The sequence below is a fragment of the Crinia signifera genome, chromosome 2 (genome assembly GCF_055691185.1).
Source record: "Crinia signifera chromosome 2, ASM5569118v1, whole genome shotgun sequence".
NCBI classification, from domain to species: domain Eukaryota; kingdom Metazoa; phylum Chordata; class Amphibia; order Anura; family Myobatrachidae; genus Crinia; species Crinia signifera.
Window position 1 is genome coordinate 212781172 of NC_139218.1, and position 24448 is coordinate 212805619.

The 24448-nt window shown below is 46.2% G+C and overlaps 1 protein-coding gene across 3 annotated transcripts in view; it reads left to right on the forward strand.

The window, feature by feature from the left end:
* The window catches only part of NFYC (nuclear transcription factor Y subunit gamma), a 72919-nt gene that overhangs the window by 12336 nt on the left and 36135 nt on the right, over positions 1 to 24448 (forward strand). The window contains exon 1 of one of the 3 annotated variants that reach the window (XM_083173674.1): positions 14959 to 15208. The exons of the other annotated variants lie outside the window; for them this stretch is intronic. The gene's annotated coding sequence lies outside the window, so the exon portion shown is untranslated. Of the gene's footprint in view, positions 1 to 14958; positions 15209 to 24448 lie in introns of those variants that run through there. 3 annotated transcript variants of the gene reach the window in all.

Genomic DNA, 24448 nt, shown 5'->3' on the forward strand with positions numbered 1-24448 from the left:
TGCGGACCGCAGCATCCGCAGGTTGGACGGTGGGGGCGCAGACAGCCTGCGCTGCTGTCTGCTATATTCTGCAGACAGCAGTGGCGACAGCGGAGGAGGTGAATGGATGCCTGTGTGCGGCATCCATTCACCTCCCGGACGATGGCTAGGGGGGTGCACGGGGGCTGGGGTTAGCCAGCATGGCGATCGGTGTTTCCGGCGGGGATCACTGCGGTCCTGGCGCTTGGAGATGACGTCATCTCCAAGCGCTGCCTCCGTCTACACTGCGGGTGGGCACCACAGCGTAAATGGTGTAAATCCTGGATCCAGGATTTTTGGCGTAAAAAAGGTATGAGTTGAGAGATGGGTGTTCACGGAGGGGGAGACACTGAAATCGCGACACTGCCGTGAGCTACATCCTCCACACTGCGGCATCCTCCAGACTGACTCATACCAGGGGTATACTGACACACACATACATAACAGGGGCACACAGACACACCCACGCACACATATATGCCAGGGGTACACAGACACACCCATGCACTCATACATAGCAGGGACACACTGACACACACATATATTTATTGTACATATACAAAGGGTACACTGACACACACATATATATTCTACATATACCAGGAGCTCACTGACAAAATGTATATGTAGAGAGAGAGAGTACAGATGCACTCTCTCACAGACACACGTATTGCAGTGGCCCACTGACACACACAAATTGTTCAAGGGCCAGGGACACACAAACATAGAGTACATCTATTGTACAGGAAACAATGGTGGGGTGAATTGACACACACTTTATATAGGACACATGGGACGCACACATAACACTTTCCGTCCCTTCCCTCCCACCTCCCACACAAAAAGTACCTGCACATTACTGTGGGTGTCTCCGGAGGACCGTTGCTGTACAGCTGTCATGAGTCAGTAGGACCATGAGCACTGCATGAGATGTGGTAGGCAGCGGGACAACGGGAGATAGTGCCGCTGCGGCCACTGCCGAATATAGAGTGTGCTGTATTTTAGATATGAGCTTTATGCAGCCGGTCAGCCATGTGCAGGGCAGTGGGGAGGATCTTTGTGGCACAGCAAGCTTCTGCTCTCCCGTGGGTGGAGTGGGGAGAAGGAGTCGGTGTGCTTTTAGGGAAGGCAGGACTGGTGCAGGGTAGCCACGGGACGCTGGTCTTTTAGGAGGGGGCTGCCAGCAAGCGGATCCTCTCCGGTGGGTGGAGTGGGGAGAAGGAGCCGGCAGGCTTTTAGGGAAGGAAGGACACCTGCAGGGTAGCCGCGGGTCGCCAGGAAGGGGCTTGCAGGAAGCGGCTCCTCTCTGGTGGGTGGAGTGGGGAGAAGGAGCTGGTCTGTCAGCAAGCGGCTGCTCTCCGGTGGGTGGAGTGGGGAGAAGGAGCCGGCGGGCTTTTAGGGCAGGCAGGACACCTGCAGGGTAGCCGCGGACCGCTGATCGCCAGGAAGCAGAATCTGGTCGTCATGGCAACCTGGCCCCCGGCATTTGTCGAGCCCTGTCTTACAACATCCAATAAATGGAAATATTTTATCCTCATATACATAGGGGACATTAATATATAAACTATGCATTGTAAGCTTATGAGCAGAGCCCTCCTACCATTTGACTGTCTGTAACGACCCAGTTTGTTTTATCCCTATTTCCAATTGTAAAGTTCAACGGAACTTGCTGCACTGTATAAAAAACTGCTAATAAATAAAGGGGGATTCAGCAGCGTTTCTACAAAATTAACGTATGAACAGTATTGATTATTGGCCCATTTTGGTCGCTTTGTAGAACAATGCATTTAGAGGGGCAAGAACTTTTGTTCCTAGTCTGCACAGCCTCTGGACTGCCATATGTGTTATGCTGATATTATCTAAAATACCCCTATTACACCAAAATTCCTTGTCGGACCATGGTCTTCGAACATGGGAGTATCCAGGGTCGGACCCAGATTCATACCCCATTTATACCCCTTTTACACCAAAAATCCCACCCAGATCCGACCCGGCATTTGGAAGAAGGATCCAATCCGGGATTTACACCGTTTACACTACGGTGCCCACCCGCAGTGTAGACGGAGGTGGCGCTTGGAGATGACAAACCAGAAACACAGATCGCCATGCTGGGGGCAGCCCAGCACCAAGGTAAGCTGCCGGGCTGCCCCCAGCCCCCGTAAACCCCCCCCAGCCGTCGTCCGGGAGGGGAATGGATGCCGAACACAGGCATCCGTTCACCTACTCCGATGCTGTCTGCAGAGTATAGCAGACAGCAGCGCAGGCTGTCTGTGCCCCCCCCCCCCCCCCCCCGTACAACCTGCGGACCCCATTGATGTAAATGAGAGCCGGGTCGAATGACCCGGCGTACCCATTTACACCACCCTCTCCCCAAGTCCTAGCCGTGTTCTACCCAGGTCCCGTCTAAAGGGACACGGCATGTCCCATTTACACCGCCTCTGTCCCGCCGAAGACCCAGGGTTTTGCAGCGGTGTAAAAGGGTTTTGCACAGTACTTCGGCCTGGGTTGGACCCAGATCTGCGCTGTTTACACTGAACCTGGGTCAGGGTCTTCCCTATGGAGTCCAGGGGTTGCCAGGGATTTGGGTGAGGACTACCCTTAAATATGCAGCCCTAACCCTCCTCCTTCTACTTTTTTCTCCCACCCCAGTGACCCTTACCCTCCAAACCCCCCCCCCCCCCTCCTATATTCTTCAAAACAATCCCCTAACCCATTTCTCCTATCAATCACCCTCTCTCTTCCACCGCCATGAATCACCCCCTAACCCTCACGGGAGCAGCATGGCACAAACCAGGGATTGGAGCTGGCGGTGCGGGCTGGCTGGACGGCGGTGCGAAGGAAGGTGCCGCTCTCCCCACGTAGGTGCAGCAGTGTCCGTGCAGTGCATGGCTCTGCCGTCTTCTACCCGGGGAGACCCTCCCTGCTGGAGGTCACTGTGCTAGTCGGAGTGGCAGTTGGGTACAATGGGCAGAGTTGGCTGTTGCAGAGCGAGGGGGATGACCTGGCCCTGCGGTGGTTCTTCATGGCTCCCCCGGTGATGGACATGGGAGAGCTGCAGGCGGCAGGGCAGGATATGGAGCAGCTTTTCCTGCAGACCCAGGCGGAAGTGTGCCGGGCGCTTCAGGAGGCTGATGGGGGGAGAAGGAGGAGGAGGTGGAGGGTTAGTGGCAGCACTACAAGTCCCAGCATGGACTACATTTATGTATTTCCCATTATGCCGGGAAGCAGGACCCATGCTGGGACCATTTACACCAGCCTACACGAGTCCTAGCAGTGTTCCACCCAGGTAAGGACCTGGGTAGAGGTCCTGTGTAAATGGACATGTATTGACCCCATTTACACAGCCGCTGACCCGGGTTTTTGCGATGTGTCAAAAGGGTATTAGCTGGGTCACTGGGCATTCTGCCTAAACAATTCCTGCTAACAGTACAGAAGACCTCCAGGTTTACTTGAGCTGTTGCAGGATAAAAACAATGTATAGGTGCGTACACATGTACAGATTTTCTGTCTGGTGGGAACAAAAACCTGGAAATGTATGGGAGCAACTGACAATCAAAAAATGTCCACCCAAATGCAGGAAAACAGAAAAAAAAATATGCTTTGATAAATTTATCAGAATGATTTAAACAATTTGTCTGACTGATCACTGTCTGTTTTCAAGTATTTGAGAACAATTTTTTGATTTGTCATTTGCTCCAATACATTTCCAGGTTTTTGTTCCCACCAGATAGATCAGATAGAAAATCTGTACGTGTGTACATACCTTAAATCATACTTTCTTAACTACAGCTGACCTTGTTGTGTCCTTTGCTTTTTCTGCTGGGCGATGTGTGTTCATTTTCTGCCTACCATTTTAACACTAATTACTTCTGTCTGGTCAATGGCTTTACCTGCGCTTTTGCAAGCCATCTATTATAACAGTGAATTCAGTCCGGGGTAGAAAACAATGTGTGACCAGAGCCACCTCGCTTCCCACACCAATCGCTGATTGGTTTCCAGTGATTTGCACTTATGCGTGCTCCCGCATCATTGCCAGCGGTCATCTCTCATTTGCTGGTATTACCATTCTGCTATGGAAAATTATCCACCCCCGAGAAAAATGTTTAGACGGGTGAAAATCGCTCAGTGTCTATGCACTGAGAGATTTTCAGCCCAATGATTTTCCCCATCATTGCTGTGCATACACGCTGGGCAAAATCGTCCAGTGTGTGTGGACCTTTAGTTAGATAATCATTGAATTGTTTAAAACAAGGCGAATCAGACCATAAGAATTGCCACAGCAGTTGGAGATGAGTTTAATGCTCTTTTTAGGGTTCAGTGACCATTTAACTTGCCTTCTGAGCACATGGCTGTATGCAGCAGAATCTGGCGGAGATGCATTTTAGCTGACTGGATTGTCCTGCTTATAGCTCTTCCTGCTTCTCCTTATTGAAGCTATACCCACAAGATGTAATAACATTCATCTGCCAGAGTGGAGGAGTGAGAACTCCTCCCTCTGATGATCTTTGCCAGACCCCACAGCCCATCAGCTTAGTGCTGTGCCTCATAACTCTGCAGGTTCCAGTGGGCATGTACAAGATATCGCTAGCATAATGAGATCTTCTGAGGTAACGTACAGGGTGTGTTGAAAAATACAGTATAAATAGGGGTAGAGCTGTTAGAACTAAAATCAGCATCAGTTCAGAAGTAGGTGTCAAAATTGTTGAGTAGACTGAGGATGAAGTAGAGGAAGGGAAGAACAGGACAGGAGCACAGGTGAGGTAAAGAGGTAGGGTGAGGAAGGAGGACCCTACTCATAAGAGTTAGCATACTAAAAGGAGGTGGGTGGACGAACGAAAAACAATAGGAAAATGGGAACGGAGGCAGGATAGGAGGATCAAAAGATGTTAGGAGGAGGCTATCCCTCGAAAAAAGTGGGATTTGAGGGAGCGCTTGAAGGAGGTAAGGGAATCGGAAAGCCTGATGGGTGGTGGGAGGTTGGTCCAGTGCAGGGGGGCAGCTCGAGAGAAGTCTTGGACACTGGGACAGTGGGAGGAGGTGATTAGGTGAGAGGTCAGTCGGCGGTCAGCGATGGAGCGAAGAGGACGGGAGGGAGTATGGATAGAGATCAGTGAAGAGAGGTAAGGAGCGGTGGAGGAGGAGAGAGCCTTGTAGGTGGTGGTGAGGAGTTTAAAGAGAACTCGGAAGGGAATGGGGAGCCAGTGAAGGGATAGACAGAGGGGGGAGGCGGAGGTAGAGCAGCGGGAGAGGAAGATGAGCCTAGCAGCAGCGTTGAGAATGGATTGGAGAGGTGAGAGGTAGCCCAGAGAGAAGGATGTTGCAGTAGTCAAGGCGGGAGATGACAGAGTGAATGAGAATTTTGGTCGTATCAGTGGAGAGGAATGGTCTGATGCGTGAGATGTTGCGTAGGTGAAAGCGGCAAGACTGTGAGAGAGCACGAATGTGGGGGGTGAAAAAGAGGGAGGCGTCAATGATGACACCGAGGCAGCGCGTTTGGTCGGTGGAGGTGATCTCTGTTTCACCAATGCTGATGGAGATAGTGGGAGAAGAGGGGATGTTCGGGGGGATGGAAGATTAGAAGTTCAGTTTTAGCCATGTTTAGTTTCAGGAAGCGTTGGGTCATCCAGGCTGAGATGGCCGTGAGGTATTCGGAGACCTTGGACAGGAGTGATGGGGATAGGTCGGGGGAGGAGAGATAGATTAGGGTATCATCAGCATAAAGGTGGTAATGAAAACCATAGGAGCTGATGAGGGTGCCCAGAGAGGTGGTGTAGAGGGAGAAGAGGAGAGGGCCAAGGACTGACCCTTGGGGAACACCGACTGGCTGCGGGGTAGTAGGAGAGGAGGAGCTCAGAGTGGAGACGGAGAAGGAGCGATCGGAGAGGTATGAGATGAACCAGGAGAAGACCGTGCCAGTGATGCCAATGGAGCGGAGGGTGTTGAGCAGGAGAGGGTGGTCAACAGTGTCAAAGGCAGCCGACAGATCGAGCTGGATGAGGATAGAGAAGAGGCCTTTGGATTTAGCCGATAGTAGATCGTTAGTGACTTTGGTCAGGGCAGTTTCAGTGGAATGTAAAGGGCGGAACCCAGATTGGAGGGGGTCTAGAATGGAGTTGGCAGTAAGGTGGCTTAGGAGACTATTATAGGTCCGACGTTCTAGGAGCTTGAAAGCAAAAGGGAGGAGGGAGATGGCCCTGTAGTTGGATGGAGAGTTGGGGTCCAGATTTGTTGTTTTGAGAATTGGGGAGACAAGAGCGTGTTTGAAGGAGGAAGGGAAGATCCCAGAGGATAGGGAAAGATTAAAGAGGTGAGCCAGGTGAGAGCAGACTGACGGACTGAGACGACGGATAATATTGGAGGGGATAGGATCGAGTGGGCAGGTGGAGGGAGAAGCGGATTGAAGGATAGAGTGGACTTCAGCGGCAGTGGTGGGGTAAAATGAGGACAGGGGTTGGAAGGAGGGGAGTGGAGATGTAGGAAGGGAGGAGGGTGAGGTCATGGCAGCAGTGATGGCAGTCCTGAGAGAGGAGATTTTGGTTGAAAAGTAGGTAGCAAAATCAGCGGCTACGATGGAGGACGGAAGAGCTGGAGGAGGGGGGGGAGAGCAAGGAGTTGAAGGTGGTGAAGAGCCTGTGGGTATTGGATGATTGGGAAAGGATGAGGGACTTAAAGTAGGATTCCTTGGCCAAAGCAAGGGCAGAGGTGAACGAGGAAAGAATGAATTTGAAATGGAGATAATCCGCGAGGGAGAGTGATTTCTTCCAGAAGCGCTCAGCAGTGCGAGAGCACTTTTTAAGGAATCGGGTGATAGGCGAGTGCCACGGTTGGGGGTTGGAGCATCGAAGGGGGATAGAGGATGGAGGGCAGGCAGAGTCCAATGCCGAAGATAGGGTGTCATTATAGAGGGAGGCGGCAAGGTTCGGGCAGGACATGGCGGCGATTGGGGCGAGAAGAGGACACAGCGTGTTTGAGAAGGCAGCAAGATCAAGTGTGTTGACGTTATGCCGTGAGACAATGCGCTTGGGAGGGGGGGTGGGAGAGGGGGAAGCAGTGAGGGAGAAGGAGATTAGGTGATGGTCAGAAAGAGGAAAAGCCGAGATAGTGTAGTTAGTAAGGGAACAAGAGCGAGAGAAGACGAGATCGAGGGAGTGTCCTTGGATGTGGGTGGGAGAGGTAGTCCACTGAGATAGGCCAAGAGAGGAGCAGAGAGAGAGGAGTTTGGAGGTGCCAGGATCAGCGGGGTTATCCAAGGGGATGTTAGTCACCAAGAATGACAGATGGCAGGTCAGAGGCGAGGAAGTGTGGAAGCCAGGCGGCGAAGTTGTCAAGAAATTGGGAGATAGGGCCAGGGGGGCGGTAGATTGTAGCGACACGGAGGTTGTAGAGGTAGTATAGACGGATAGAGTGAGACTCAAAGGAGGAGAAAAGGAGAGAGGGTTCAGGGTGAATGACACTGTGGGTGCATGAGGCTGAGAGGAGAAAACCCACCTTGGCGACAGTCAGGCCTGGGAGTGTGAGAGAAAGAGAGGCCACCGTGGGAGAGAGCAGCTGGAGAGACAGAATCAGAGGTGGAGAGCCAGGTCTCGGTGATAGCAAGGAGGTGGAATGCGCTAAAGATGAATAGGTCATGGATGGCAGGGAGTTTGTTGCAGACGGATCTGGCGTTCCATAGTGCACAGGAAAGAGGGGGGGTGTGTATTTATGTGGATAAGGTTTTTGGGATTGCAGAAGCGAGGGGGGGTCGTTGGGAGGGTGGGGGTGCGGGGGCGAGTGGTCAGGATAGGTATGGGGTGGGAGGGGGGAGGAGCGGTTGGAGAAAGTGAAGTTGAGAGATTAACAGCCATGAGGACCAGAGGTGAGAGGGTAGGTTAGTGAAAGCAGACAGAGAGGGATTTGGGAGGACAGACAGCGTCTGTAGTAGATTTGTGATGATGTGGTAGAAAACAGAGTGAGAGAGCTTGGGGTATGAAAGAGGAGAGAAGGTAACAGGCAAGGAACAACTGTCAGAGAGGAGACAAGTGGGTAAAATCAGGTTGATTGAGTAATCCAATTAAGTATGAAACAATAACAAGTGAGAGGATGAAGGGAACAGAGAAGGTCAGATGTGAGGCAAATGTGAGCAGGCGTGAAGAGGGAAACAGAGTGCAATAAATGTGTGGCAAAGATAAGAGAAAATAATAGTGAATGAGTAAAATGAAATACAATGTTGGAAAAATATAGATAAAATGAATTAAATGTCAAAATTGAGCAACAGGTTACAATAGGGTAGGAAGAAGATGAATATATTTCAATAAAATAGAAGATGAAAATTTAGACTGTTCAAACTCACCTTTTTCAGTATTCTAACTCAACTGCTTCAGTTTCCAACTCACAAGTCACTTAAGTAATCAAGGTTCACTTTAGTCAGCAAGCTTCCCTTTCAATGAGCCTGCACATAGCTTCTATACACTTCACACTGACTCTGATTGTTAGGTGTTTCGTGTGTGTGTTTTGGGGTGGTAACGTTTATGGTTAGAAAGTTATCCTGTATCATTTGCAGCACTAAGTTTGCCCCTGCATCTACTTAGCAAGTCACTTGTGAACAATGTATGTCTCCCCAGACTAGTGGGGGGTCACCACAGCTTAGTGGTATTCCCACACCACTGTGTGGAGGATCATAGGGGAGACCTATGAAGAATATGCTGGAAGCTGTGTCCACGCAGCTGACTGCAAATACCCTGCAGACTAAGAAAGTGCAGCAGGATTTAACAGTCCTTTCTGCCAGGGTGGATATCCTCACTCCCGTGGGTGGCTTGTCACGCAAGCGTGATTTAGCTGCAGTTATGCCTCACTCTGAGGAGGAGGCTATAGAAGAAGGGGAGGATGTGGATGATCCCCTAACAGATTCTCAGGGGTCTCAGTCTCTGTTACAGGGGTCTTAGGGCCAGATGCACTAAGCTTCAAAAGTGATAAAATGGAGAGTGATAAACAACCAGCCAATCAGCTCCTACCTACTATGTCACAGACTGTGTTTGAAAAATGTCAGCCAGTCCAATCATACCTGGATGACCCAAATCCAAGAGGGATTGCTGGGCGATGTGTCAACGGCCCAGGTGGCTGGTTCACTCTGTCACATACAAGATGTAGCTAAGGTGCTTTGTGACGCACAAAAGGAGGTGGGCGCTATTAATGCGTGTAACTCAGCCATGGTGGTTTCCGCCCGCAGGGCTCTGTGGCTGCGTCAGTGGGTTGCTGACACTGACTCCAAGTTTAGCGTGGAGAACCTTCCGTTCACAGGAGAACGCCTATTTGGTAAGGAACTAGATGAGTTGATTTCTATGGCCGGAAAATTCACTTTTCTCCCAACTGCCTCTAGCTAGCCCAGACGGCCCTTTTCAGGCCAGAGTCAGCAGTCCTTTCGGACAGGCAAATTTCACCCTAAGGCGAGAGGTGGCCCTAACGCTATCAGAGGCACTCGTGGTAATTTCAGAAAGTCTGGGTCCTCTGCACCTTCAGACTGCAGCTCAGGCACAGCACCCTTCACATTTCCATATGGCATCCGCACCAGGCTTACCTCAGGTTCACAATTGGAAACGAGCATTTCCAGTTCCAAGCCTTGCCTTTCGGCCTGTCCACGGCTCCGCATCTTTAACAAGGTTGGGCTAAGGGCCCAAGGGGTAAATGTTATCCCATACCTGGACGATCTGCTGATAAAGGCGAGAACAGAGGAACTGTTGAGGACGGATATCACCACCACAATGTGGGTACTGTCTTCGCACGGGTGGATTTTGAACCTGCAAAAGTCCTCACTGACCCCACCCAGGCGTCTCCAGTTCTTGGGGATGATTCTGGATACAGTGGAACAGAAAGTGTTCCTGCCGGAGGAAAATATGGTAGCCATTCAACTGCTGGTAGTGGCAGTCCTTACACCAGATCTGGTGTCAGTCCATCAGTGCATCCAACTACTGGGAAAAATAGTGGCCTACTTCGAGGCGCTCCAGTTCAGGAGGTTCCACTCCCGGACTTTCCAAATGGATCTTTTGGCCAAATGGATCTTTGGACGGGTTCCCACCTGCAGATGCACAGGCAGATACATCTGTCAGCCCAGGCAAGACTGTCCTTGCAATCGTGGCTTCAACCGCAAAACATTTTGGCGGGCAGACGTTTTGGGATCCGGGATTGGGTCCTTCTGACGACAGACGCCAGTCTCCTTGGCTGGGGAGCAGTGACGCAGGGAAGATGTTTTCAAGGAAATTGGTCTCTGTGGGAGTCCAAACTTTACATCAACTGTTTGGGACACCGATCTGTCTATTATGTGCTCCTGCAGGCAACCCCCTTGTGGCAGAGCCTGGCAATCCAGGTTCAGTCGGACTAATCCAGGTTCAGTTGCATATATCAACCGGCAGGGGGGGGCAAAGAGCAAGTCCTGCATGAGGGAGGTATCCAAGATCTTGGTCTGGGCAGAGGCTCACGCCATTGCCTTGTCAGCCATATTCATTCCGGGTGTGGACGACTGGGAGGCGGACTTCCTCAGTCATCACGAGTTTGACCCAAGAGAGTGGAGTCTCAGTCTCCAGGTGTTTGCGCAGATTGTGGATCTTTGGAGATTACTACAGATCGACCTGATGGTGTCCAGGATCAACAAAAAAGTATTGCTCCAGGTCCAAGGACCCTCAGGCAGTGGCAGTCGATGCACTAACGACGATTTGGTCTTTCAACCTGGTTTACCGGTTTCCTCCCATTCCATAAGTCGCGTGCTAAAAATAATTTGAAGCCAAGGAGTGGATGCGATTCTGGTGGCCCCAGACTGGCCTTGAAGGGCGTGGTACGCAGATCTTCAGGCCATGGTTGTAGGGACCCCGTGGCATCTACCTCTCGTAGCCAACTTGCCCACTCAGGGGCCCTTCATTTACCAGGACTTAGTGTGGCTTCTTTTGATGGGCCGGAGGTTGAGCAGCAGATTTTAGCCAGAAAATGTCTTCATGCTTCTGTCATTTCCACCATGACCCAGGCTAAACTGGATAATTTTCTACAATTTCTGCAGTCAGGCTTGGACCTGGGCCTACGGCTAGGTTCTTTGAAGGTACAGATTTTGTCTCTTTCCATTTTCTTTCAAAGGAAAGTGGCTAATTCCGGAGGTACAGACCTTTCTCCAGGGGGTTTTGAGGTCTTTGTGCCACCTAATGGCTTCCTCTGACCTTGATGTGGTCTTATAGTTCCTGCAGTCATCTTGATTTGAACCACTGGCATCAACTGATTTGAAGTACCTGATATGGAAGACTGTGGTGCTTCTGGCTCTGGCGTCAGCTAGACATGTGTCAGAGTTAGGTGCTTTATCTTGCAGGAGTCCTTATCTGGTGTTTCACGCAGATAGAGCAGAACTGAGAACAGCAGTTTTTGCCGAAGGTTGTTTCGGCTTTCCATCTGAACCAGGCTGTTGTGGTTCCATCTAGTGTGGGTCATTTTGGGATTCCGGAATCCCTGGATGTGGTTCGAACGCTTAAGGCCTATGTTGTAGAAAGGCCAGGCTGAGCAAGACTAATTGTCTTTTTGTGCTTTGATTCCCAGAAAAGGGGTTTGCTGGCCTCAAAACAATCTATTGCATGTTGGATTTGTGCTACTATTTGTAAGGCTTATGGAGCAGCTGACTCAGCGGTTCCACCTTCTGTGAAGGCTTATTCCACAAGAGCAGTGGGTGCAGCCTGGGCGGAGCAGAGCAGCTACTTGGTCGGCTCAAAACACTTTTGTAAAGTTCTACAAATTTGATGCCTTGGCCAAAGAGGACACCCAGTTTGGGCAGGTGGTGCTGCAGCAGTCTACGCACGTATCCACCCTTTCTGGAAGCTTTGGGACATCTCCAATGTATTGAGAACCCAGTATACCATATGAATGATAGTGAAAATAGGATTTTAATACCTACCGGTAAATCCTTTTCACGAAGTTCATATGGTATAGTGGGAACCCACCTGTGCGGAGTTCTACTGCATCTGGTTGTCACTTCAAGGGGTGTCACTTCAAGGGTTGTCACTTCAATGGCTTGTTGCCCATGTTGTCACCTAGGTGATATTTGCTTGTAGAGTTCTACAAGGAGTTAACTGTTTTATTTACCAGTTATAAATGTTTACGGGTGTGCTGGTATGAATCTTGGATGTGTGTATCCAGCTTAATGTAGGGTACACACCAGGACGACCCGCTCACGATGCACACCGTGAGCGGGTCGTCAGTGTCTCGTCCGACCCGCTCACGGTGACGCGGGGGGGCACGACCCACTCACGATGTGCACCGTGAGCGGGTCCGATCCGATGGCGACCCGCACCCGGCTGTATGGTCGTCATTGAGATCCTACCTGCAGCAGGTAGGATCTCAATAACGACCGACCGACCCGCGGGACCGCGCATCGGATCGGTATCGGTCCACACCAGGTCAGAAAAGGGCCCAATCAGCACACAATCTACATTCAATTGATCGGAATTGGATCTAGATTGTGGAGATCGGGCTCTAGTCGTCCCGGTGTGTACCCAGCATAAGTCTTCTGGTGCTATTACAGCCATTTTATTATTACCTATTAGGATCCTTATGTGCATCAGAGGTTGCCTGAATTTCCTGTGAACATAATTATTGAATGGGTGGACTAAGGTAAAAGTAACAGGAAACCTACTGCTGTGTACAAGAATCCTAGAACAATATAACAGCATGACAATGATGTCGTTTTATATGTAATCCAGTCTAGTATAATTGTAATCCCATTGAGACTGTGGGAGGGAGGTAGTAGGAAAGTAGGTTGCATTTTTGTCTGGTCCTACTCTTCTCTGAATATTTGCTGCCAGTTTGTTTAAAAAGCAAAATCATTTGATAATTTGAGAAGTATCACAGATGATATGCATAATGTGCATTTTTTTGCTCACACCTTTTTAAAGATGGTGAGTTTTCTTCATAATTAAGTTTTTAGACTGAATAGTTCAGAAAACAAAGGGAATTCAGTTTAATGTGATGTTTAGCTTCACGACTAAGCGTTTGGAGTTTTTCAGTTGTCCATATCACGTTTACCAAAACTATCGCCCAGGACGTACTTGCAGTACACTGCATTTTCCCACTTAAGTGCTGTGTGTGATGCTGTTATTGTTATTATAATCTATTTATATGGCGCCACAAGGGTTCCCCAGCAAGTGCTTGTGGTAAGCCCACAACTTGCATTGCAGCATTAGCTAAATAATATATATAAGCTTAGCCAACTTGAATTAGGTCAACAGTGGAAAAGGTTGACACACAAATGGTCGACAGTTTTTTGGGGGGAGTTTAAGCCAAATCCTGTCTATTTCATGTTACGTGATGACTATCCGTACAAACGTCTACCCTCCAGAGTTTGCTTTGCTTGTCATGCTTATGCTGAATGCACACTTGACAGCTCGTTTGACGATTTGTCATATTGGCGCGACAAAATGTCTAGTGTATATACACAATTGCACACTTGGGTTGGTGAAGTGCATGGCATATCAATTGTGTAATGTGTACAGTCAATAGTCGGTCCGATTTAAAGCATGGTCCATTATTAAAATTAGCCAATGATCATTGTGGTGTGCATGGGAGCAATGATAAATCAAATATGACCAAACAATACAATATATATTGTTTGACATTGCCTATGCTCAATATTGTATTTTCTGGGTTCAAGGGAAATTGGATGTAAAAACAATTTTCAGAGGGGCAAGCAGAAAAAAAAAAAAAAGCAATTCAATTATTGCTCATAACACCCAAAAAGGAATCTGTCTGGTGGGAATAAAAATCTGATATTGTTAAGAGAGCGAGAGAGAATGGAACATCCTACTGGAAAACAGACAGTGGACATTCAGCAAAATTGGATAAATCCATTTAACAATAATTTTTGTCCATTTTCCAGCATTTGGGAGTGAATTATTGATTGTCGTGCTCCCATATAGTGCCAGACTTTTGTTCCCATCAGACAGATTGGACAGACAAATCTATAGGTGTGTACCCCAATTAAGAGCCTATTGACTGGTACTTTCTCACTCCAAGGCTTAGGGGTTCATAAGACCCCCAGTCTTATGAAATACTTGAATTATTTATTACCAGTTTCTTGTATAGCGCATACGTATTCCGCAGCGCTTTACAGAGAGAATATTTGAACATTCACTACTACAGGAATTGGACCTAAAGTATTAATAAGTTTGACTACTTAAATATTTCCATCATTTTGAGAAACTCATTGAGAGTTTTGTGGTTAATGGTACTATGACCAGATTATGCATGCCTCATGCCTGTAAAGCCTCTGTTTGACCTTGGCGTGAGAGCTGTTTAATGTGTGGGTTTGTTATATTCTTGTACTGGAATTGGCTGGCTGGAGAAGCCTCATATTGTTGTTGTTAGCCTGCTACAAGTGTGTTTTTTCTTGTATGCAGCTTGCAGCTTTCCTTTACTACTCCTAGCAGAGGAGTGCGCTATATTATATTTATTTGCAGCAGGAAGGAGTAGTAATAGTAAATTTGTGCAAAGGAAATTTCCCACCTCACATCCTTACATAATGCTGTATTGTAAACTAGTGAACATCCAAACTCTGTGTGTTGCAAACAGTCAACAGAAACGTTTGGCATGAAATTGTGCAAACCACTGCTGCACTGAATATGAATTGCAGATTAATACAATGTACTCTGTTCTTTAAAGTCACTTGGTCTGACCCCTGTTTGTCTCAAGGTAACTTTAAACAGGAAGTGTTACAGTGGAGTAGACTGATGACCTAACCTTCCAATCGTAGCAGAGCAGTGCTCTCCAATATGAAGGAGCAGCCTATAGGATAGGAGGAGAGGCGGGTGTTAGTGACATGTAGCAGGCTAGATTGAATGCCTTTGACTGTTAAAGTGGAAGGAGGCTGCAGGATTTTTCATTGGAGACTTGGGAGTTTTTCCCTTAGACAGGGGTCAGCTGAAAGACAAAGAGAAATGGCGAGGAGTTTGAAAGGGGAGCAGACCCTGTCTGTCTGGCTGCAGAAATGGATATTGCACAGTATCGTCCTTGCATGTCCTCATGCCTTTGTCCTTTCTTCTTTCTCCTCTTTTTTTTTTTTTCTCCCCCTCTCTCTTTCCCGAGAGGGGGGAGGGTTAGTTAGAGTAGAGCTGAAGGGTGAAATTATAAGTGCTTCAGCTTAGCCGAATACACTCATGAAATGGGAATTTCCGGAGATTGTGCTGTGACTCTGGTAAGTTTTCTATAGATACGATTTATTCTTTTCTGTGTATCCGTGTGTGTGTGTTTTCTGTCTCTCTACCCTTCATTGAGAAATCCAAGTTTGTACTGTCTAAGAAAATGGCCCCTTGCATTCCAGGCATACCTTTTGCTGCACCTCTTGCACAGTTGTGTGGATTTCTTGGTCTCTCGTGGTGTTCTGTAGCGATAAGGACCTGTGCAAAGTGCAATTAAGAATTACAAAGACACGTTTAGCTAATATTTGTGGGTGGTACACAAATGCTTTGTGTGTGCATGCACTCTGGTATTCAAGACACACGAGTGCAGAGGATCGATATGTGTTATGTCATTTATATCGGAGGAATGTATACTCATTTTCCCCATTTTTCTGATCACCTCCTATGTCCCAGATGTTAGCTTTGTACTGAAATAAAGATGGGGTTAAGTGGCACAAAGTGATTGCTGGTATACAGAACAGCTGTTACTTTTGCTTAAATTCCAGTTGCCACATCAGTTACATTTTTATCTTTTTCACATTCATTTCTACCAGTGAAAAGTCTTCCTATTCTTATGGGAGAAATCATCTAAATACTGGTTTTGTTTACTTTGTGTGCAGAAGAATACATTCTGTGTTGTGGGTTTGCTTTTCTCTCTTGTCCTTGTTCCTTGCAGGTAAGCCAGTGTGTTTGTATATCCTGTATACATAATAGGGTCATTGGACTATGCACATTCTTGCACAGGGATTGTGGCAAACCAAGCTTGGTAACTGTACAGGTGTGCATTCTGGCTGCTGGCAAAGGTATACTTTATACTAGTTAGGCTCTCAGATAAGGTATGAAGGTCATTGGAATGTTTGATGTGCAGCAACACATTCCAGGCCAGACACTAGAACTCTGCAGGCCAAAGGAAAATACCCCAGTCAGCAAGTTATTTTGCATGCATGTGTTGCTTTTTTATATCATTTTTTAATTATTATTAAGGGCCTATATAATATTGGGCAGGGACTGCGGTACATTTTTAGAATGTTTATTTCATTTTAATCTGCAGTTTATTGCTTAGTTTAATGTTACTGAGGATAGGCCTCTTTCAGGTAGGATGACCTTGAGATTCTGCTGCTTTAAAGTAGAGTTAATGAAGGACATGGGCTGCTTTCTGCAGCCTAATATGAAAGAAATAAAGTTAAATATCAACTTTTGCCTAAAATATGCATCAGCGCGCATAGAGCAGGGCCTGAGGGAAGTTACACTGGGGTTTCTTTTGTAACTTGCTTCCCAGTGCCTGTATTGTATTATGAATTTGTAAGCTCATACTAGGTAAAGTTGGTATGAATGGAATGAGAATCAATATAAATGGGCATTTCTGAAATGGCTGCCCAAGTCAAGGCTTTCGTTTATACCCCTTTAGCATCGCACATGCCGGTTTTCACATAGGATTTGGACACTGGTCTATCCTCGGAGCCCCCCCGGAATTTGTGAGGTGAAGCTCCTATATGATATCATCGGGAGGGCGGGGCATAGGTGTGTAATCGGGGGTGGGGGTGGAGGCAGCACTTGGAGCTGATGCAGCCTACCAGCCCTACAGTGTTAACAGGACTCGTGCCGCCCGTCCCGGGTTACCCGTTTACACTGCCCAGCAACCAGTGTAAAAACCCTTCTTTTAACCTGGGTCAGAATGCCAGTTTGCTGGACCCAGGTTTTCCTGTTGGATTTTTCACAACGCACAATGACCCAGGTCGTCCTGGTAACAACCCGGGTCAGACCCTGGTTATTTGTGCGATGTGAAAATAAGGGGCAGACTAGATGGACCAAGAGGTTGTCATCTGCTGTCTTATTCTACGTTTATGCTTCTCTAAAGTGAAGATCTGGTCAATCCGCTTTTCAGGAACTTCCCTTTCAGATGTTGGTCATCAGCTCATGTTCAATTAAAAATTGATGTTACCACTTTGCATTAAAGGCCACAGCTCTTGCTGCTCCATGAGGCAAACAGCTTGGATTACTTTAATTGTAAATTGAAAGGGGGTATGCTGGCTCTACATAAATAAAAGTCAATAATGAAAAAAAGCTTTTTTTAAATAAGACTTATATGGGGTTCTATGCCCCATACATGAAATTACCCTATAGGAAGGTGGGGAGTTTGATCCTGCACGAGGTTAAGGTAAAGACTGATACAAAGAGGGGGAAGCTGGACACTTCAGTTGTGCTCTATTGTGGCACCAGCTGAAACCTCCTTAGTAGGTGTCAAAAGATGACCCTTGATCTGTGCTAGGGGCTTTCTTTCTTTCACAAATAGATGTATATCGATTTATTAAAGAGGTGGTTTATATGCATCTTACAGCTCTGTACATATTTTTTTCTATTTTAATGCTGGTTAGAGGTTGAAAGAGGGGGGGGATGTATGCGCAAATAGGCGTCTTGTGGGGATGGGTATTATGTGAAAGGTGGTTGGATAAGGTGATGGTGGTGTGAAAGGGAATGAATGGTACTGGGAGGAAGGTGGATGGATGGGTGAATGGAGAGAAAGGTATGCATGGTGAGTTTTTTTTTTTTTGCTTTTTTTTTGTGGGGCGAAAGGAAGACAAATGGGCATATGGGAGTAGGAATGGGATAGAAGGAAGTGGGATCAGGTTGTTGGGTAGGATTTTGGAAAATATGCAGTAGTTTCTTCATATGGTGTATGTGGTGGTGGTGGTGGGGGGTTTACAGGATAGGTTGTTTGGTATAAAGGGGGGGGGGGGGTAAAATGTATATTTGTGTAAGGTATATATGGTTTTATATTGTGTTGCAATATGTTTAATAAAAAGCATCACAATTTCCTAATATCCAATATGTTGCTTTTACTCAATTTGACTATCCCAACCAAAAATGGATTTTATTTTTACATACAGAATTTCCCTGGTTTTTCGAAAGATAACCAATAATCACTTGCCATTATTTGATGTTTAGATTACTCTGATGTATAGTCCACATTACACAAGCTCATTAAAAAACATGCCTGTTTCAACCCTAAACTGCAGGCCAAAAATTGGTGTTGAAGACCAACCTATAATTCTAAGTCAGAAAAGGTGACATAACTTATTGAAATAAATTACCGTAGTGAAGTCAGAACTGGTGCAGTCTGTGATTGTACAGTGTCTATCAGATTATTGGCTCATGAGTAATAGAATACATGGTGGAAACAACCGCGTTCATGCTAATTTAAGAAAATAAACTCAATATTTCAGTTAAGACACTTTTTGGAAACCAGTGTGGGTTCCCTGAAACTGAGGCATCTCTTCATCTTAAGGCTTGCACACCAGAGAATGTTCAGGAAATGTCACCTTCAAGATATGGGTTCCAGTCACATTGTTGAAAGAAACCATGTTGATATTCGTAATGTCAATCAGATCAATATCCGCTTCTGAAAAGGCGCCATGTGGCTTTTCAGTCTCAAACTACTGACAGTTAAGAGTAGGAGATGCCTTTAACACACACATACCGATACTCCCTCAAAGGTCTACAATGTTAACATGACTGCTTGGACCTAAAGCCAGGCTGCAGCTGCTAAAACCATTGGGACCAGGTAATTGAACACTGGGCTACCAGGGATTTTAGTTTAATAGTATATCATGTTGACTTATCATCTGTGTAGACATAATAGGGAATTAAATTGTGGTGGTTGAGCCACCTGCTGTCCATCTATAGCTGGGGTAGCCAACTCCAGTCCTCAAGAGCTACCAACAGTGCATGTTTTCCAGATCTCCTCACAGAATCACAAGTGAAGTAATTAGCTCCACCTGTGGATCTTTAAAAATGTTTCAGCTAGTAATGAGTGCACCTTTGCAGCAGCTAGGATGTCTGGAAAATGTGACCTGTTGGTAGCTCTCGAGGACCGTAGTTGGCTACCACTGATATAAAGGAATGCAATCCGAGTTGTTTCTCTGATCGACACACATTACCTGCAGCACACACGGTTTTTTCTCACAGCTTTTGGAGCTGCGAAAATAAATGTGTTCAAAGTCTATACTTTGGGTGCCGTAAGTGCCCAAACCCAGGCCTTAGATGTTCATGTGGCAATATTAGGCGGTTTTAGCCACTTTGCGTGTCTAACCCGGACTTGTCAGACCCGTAACATGCTAATGGCTGTCTGATCGGAGCAACAGTTGCAGAGTTCTGATAGACCCCCATTACACAGCTGGGAGCGCTGACAACAAGTGAAATGGTCTTTTCTACTGAAGTACTTTTCAGTTGATTGTAGTTGGCATGTTACCTGTACAACTTTATTGTAACAATATAAGAGCCACAGTTCTAAAAACAGAAGTTCTAGGGATGCAAGTATCTTTGTGCATCTTTGAAGGGGATTGGCCAATATAATATTTGGCATTTTTAAATATTTATTTTTCTTATGTAGATGTGTGCCCTTGTACAGGATGGTCACCTTGTATTTGCCCTTCATTTCCTGATTCTCATGGTTTTGATAGATTGGTGCCACCATAAAATACCATGTTGTTTGGAGACTTTACGTGGGAGGGGTTCAAAGCAGTTGATGATCCACTGCTTTAACCAATTTATTTTCTTGGTACTTATATGTTAGTTGGGTGCCCACTATAGTTAGTACGCTCATACCCCACTATCCATGTCGGCATGGAGTTGATATTATATAGTGGGGCAAGCGCAGCGAGCCACGGAGCCCGAAACGTGGCGAGCCCCGCGAGGGGACGCGGAAAACTAAGCAAATAGCTTAGTGGGCGCCCAACTAACATATGAAAACCCTTTTTTTTATAGTGATAGTAAGAAGTTATAAGACTTGTTTACCATTTATTCCTATTTCTTTTTAAAAATCCATAGGCCAGAGCTGCAGTTCGATGATGCTGGGTGAGTCCATGCATTCCAAAAGTGTTCATTTTGGTTGAGGCCAGGTTTTCTTTGTCACATTCTTTGCTCTGTGCATGGAGGCATTGTTATGTTGAAACAGGGCTACAAAGTTGATAGCACAACAGTTTCTAGAATGTCACTGTTTGCTTCAGCATTAAGCTGTACCTTCTCTAAAACGAAGGCACCTTAAGCCAAAACATCTCAGAATATATCTCCTCCACCAAATCCTACTTTTGTCAGTAAGCAATTGGCCAGGAAGCGTTCTTTCTTGGCATCCGCCAAACTCTATTAATCCACCAGAACACGTCAAGGAATCTGTTTCTTTTGCTTCCAATTGTGTCCAATGGTGATGCGCTTTACACAACTCCAGCTGCCCTTTGGCCTTTTTGCATGGGGTTTGTATGCTATGGAAACGTGACCCATGAGCTCCACGCAAGCAGTTCTTGTGCCAACGTTACTTTGAAAAGCAATTTGGGACTCAGTAGTGAGAGTTGCAACTGAGGTGGCCTTTTTTTAACGCTCTTATCACTCTTCAGCAAGCAACCATCTTGTTGTATGTGTGGCTTATCCCTTCGATGCCTCCTTTCTCCCATAGCAGTGCTAAAAATGTATATTGTCTGCTTTAGCAAGACTGAATATTTCCAATTAAATAAGTGTCACTTCTTCTAAGGACTGCTCAGCAACTCATATTATGTGAAGCACCACAAGTAACTTGTTAAGGTTTATTTCCAAAACTTTTGTCCAAATGAGTAACCTACAAATAGCCTCTTACCTTTTATAGCAAACCACACAGTCGCCAACGGGCTACATGCTGGCGTAGTTTGACCTCACCTGTTGGTGAAGCGCATCCATGAGTGGATACACCAGCGTGGGTGCTGCCTAGCAACAGTAAAATTAAACAAACACCATTTACGATGTCTTAAAAATGAAAACAATGAGCATACGGTAAGTGGCATACATGAAACAGAGATGTAGGGAATCGTGTTACTGAATAAAGCCCCATACACACTAGCTGTTATGCTACATAAGCAATATCGGCAGTGTTTTCATTTGATTTCCTGTGCAAATGATATTGAACGTACACACTGCATGTGATCGATATTGTTCAGTTGCACCACCTAGCCTCCGCTGCTAGCATGCCTCGTTGGCTTTTTTTTACATTTTTATTAAAGCTATCCCTCAGAAGGGCCAAAATGAGCGATCTCTTGATAAAAAAAAAGTCTAGTATATATGGGGCTTAAATGGAAAGAAGACATTGATAGATAAAATGTACAGTACATTAATGTCTTTGCTGAGGGAATAAAACCAATCGGAAAAGTGGATCCATGAATCCACATCTTTTCCGCAGAAATGGCCGCTCTTAGTGGCTGTTTCCACCAACACAGAATGGCAGCCACATGTATGGTCAGCATACCGCACATGCACAGTAGCTTTGTAGAGGTGCAAAACAAGTGAATCAATAACTAATATGACTGGAGGCAGTGGGTAATGGGGGATGGAAGAGGAATGCAGTTGGTATTTAATTAAGTAGTGTCTCTCCAACTACCCCCGGCCACCATGTGTGGTTCATACGGTCGACCATTGAAGGTCGACAGGTGTTAGGTCAACACCCTGAAAAGGTGTCTTGGTCGACAGGGTCATTAGATGGACACAAGCATTAGATAGACATGGGGAAGGTCAACCGTCGACCATGCCCCCCCCCCCAATTAGGTTCATACCATAAAGTCTGTTCTCTGTGCTCCCCTCCACCCTATCATGCTCCCTTTCTGCTGCTGGTTTCCAGACCAGAGCCGCCCCTCCTGGTTCCAACAGATGACAGCCCAACCCCCCATGCTGCGCTTACAAGAGGTTGTTAACGCATTCAGAGTTCTGTTATTGAAAGTTGGCTCTTCTTGTTCTACTAGTATGTTACCCATAGCTCAATATCGCCAGGACCCAGGAGTGCACTCACTGCCAGCTGTGTGCCCCTTGTAGATGAGGGATCCAGAAGTGCAGCCTGCTGATGGTGGTGGACAAGAGAGGCAGGGCATTCGATTGGGGGCGGAGCTGCAGGCATCCTCGGATCTCGAAGCCAGTGATTCAATAATTCTAAATAGATCAAATGAGTCATTAGCCTGACAGTCAGAAACATGGAATCACGACCTCTTGCTGAGATGATTGGGACCCACTTTGGGGCTGGGAAGCACAGATTTAGAACAACAATCCACGTCACCTGATATGGAAAATTTTATTCTACTTTTTTTTTTTTTATAGAAAGAGGGCCATTTCTAGAAACTCTAGAATGTCCCACTAAGGAAAATTATTTACTATTTATATGAATCCACTAACAGGTTGTCTACCACCAGTTATTAAATTACTGAGGCTAATAATAAAGCCATGGTATCTTGGCAAAAACGAAGGCATCCTGGTAGGTCCCCACTGGTAACAATATCGCTGGGATTTTGATCCCGGGTCCAACCTTTTACCCTGAACCCGGGTAGCCCATTATAACCAAGGTTGAATTGCCGAGTTTGTTGATCCGGGTTATACCCCTTTCACCTTGCAAAGCCGAGTCGGATCTGGGGACTGATTTCACATTGAGCCCCGGTCAACAATTATATAGACCTGGGTTTAACCCTTCTTATAACCCAGGGCAAATTTCCCAGACCAAGATTACAAGCTGTGGTACCGCACCTGGACCCTGGGTGTCCCTGGGTGTCACTATCCCTGCAATAATCTCCAAAGCGACCAAACGACCAGCGGGGACATGCATCAGATCGGAATCGCATTGAAATCATGCACAATTCTGCTCTTTTTACATACAATTGGTCCTTTTACGCATCTAAATTGGAGGAATTGAGCCCAAATCATTCTGGTGTGTACCCAGCATAACTCAGGTCTGAGGTGAGATGTAAATGGGGTAGTATACACTTTGCTGCTTACACAATGCACCTCAACTGGCAATAACCCTGGTTATAAATGCCATGTTCCGGTGTATCAGTGTGAAAGGCTTGACCCTGGTTGCAACCAAGGTTATTCCTGGGACCGTTCCATGTTGGCTGCATAGTGAAAGGAGTTATTTTATCCGGGTCATGCCAAGGCTGCTTTTTGTCTGTGTATTGAGAAGGCTGTCTATGGGAAGTGTCCAACAGGGCAGACATTCCAAAGTGTAGTCTTGAAGGTAATATAGTAGGTGAGGCTGAATAAAGACTTGCGTCCATCTAGTTCAACCTATGTTTATAATAGTTTATCCCTTGTATAGTATGTTCCGATATTTTAAAGACAGATTATGTTACTTATTCGTACCCGTGGATGTTTTTAACCAATAAATGTTTATCCAACCTTATTTTAAACGTATTTATAGTTTCTGCCGACACCACTTCAGGAAGAGAGTTCCAAAGTTTAACTTTTCTTCTAGATGAACAAAATCCTTTTTTCTTCTAATCCAAACTCGTCCTAGATTCCTGTCTAGCAGAAAAAAGGGTGTTTGACAGTTCCTTATATTGGTCCCTAACGTAATTATACATATTGAGCATGTCCCCCCCTTAAAAGTCTCTTCTCTAGTGTAAATAGTCCCAGATTGCTTATTCTTTCCTGATGAGGTGATGAGTCAAGAATAACTTGGTGATAAAGGGGTCTAACACCTTTCAGAACAGTGTTAAGTATCCTTAATTGGAGTATGTAGTATTTAATTCCTATATATATATATATATATATATATATATATATATATATATATATATATATATATATATATATATATATTACACAATAATTTTTTTAGCGCACACATATTCCGCAACGCTTTACAGAGATTATTTGACCATTCACATCACTCCCTTCCCTAGTGTTGCTTACCATCTCTATTCCGTATAACATGGACTGTGTGACTGTGTGATTGTGGGAGGAACTCAGAGTAACTTGTACCCAGATGTGGTAGGCAAAATTCTGTATAATACAAGCTGAAAGCCACTCAAATGAGTAAACTGAGCGGATTTCAGCTTGAAAGCCGCCCTGTGTGCATGGTTCGGCGATGAGTACTGATGTGCGCTCCTGCATCTGGTATAGATCATTTGGTTGGCCCAAGAAAGGTAGACACTAATTAGGTCGGCAGGGACTGAAGGTCAACAGGGTCCTTTGATCGACCGGCAGAAGGTCGTCAATGCAGAATGTTGACGCGTTTTTTATTTTTTTAGACGTCTAGTTCTGGACATTGTCTAAGTGTACGGCAACCCCTCATATGGCTTGCTATGCTTCGGTATGATGCCTTTCTACGCTCAGCACACTATTCGGTACTTATGTATTATCTGGGCTCCCATGTTAAATGCACCCCATTTTTTCATACCCCAACTACGCATGGAGTTGATTTTATATAGTGTGGCGAGCGGACGCGGTCTAATAATAAAAATGGGAGCCCAGATATT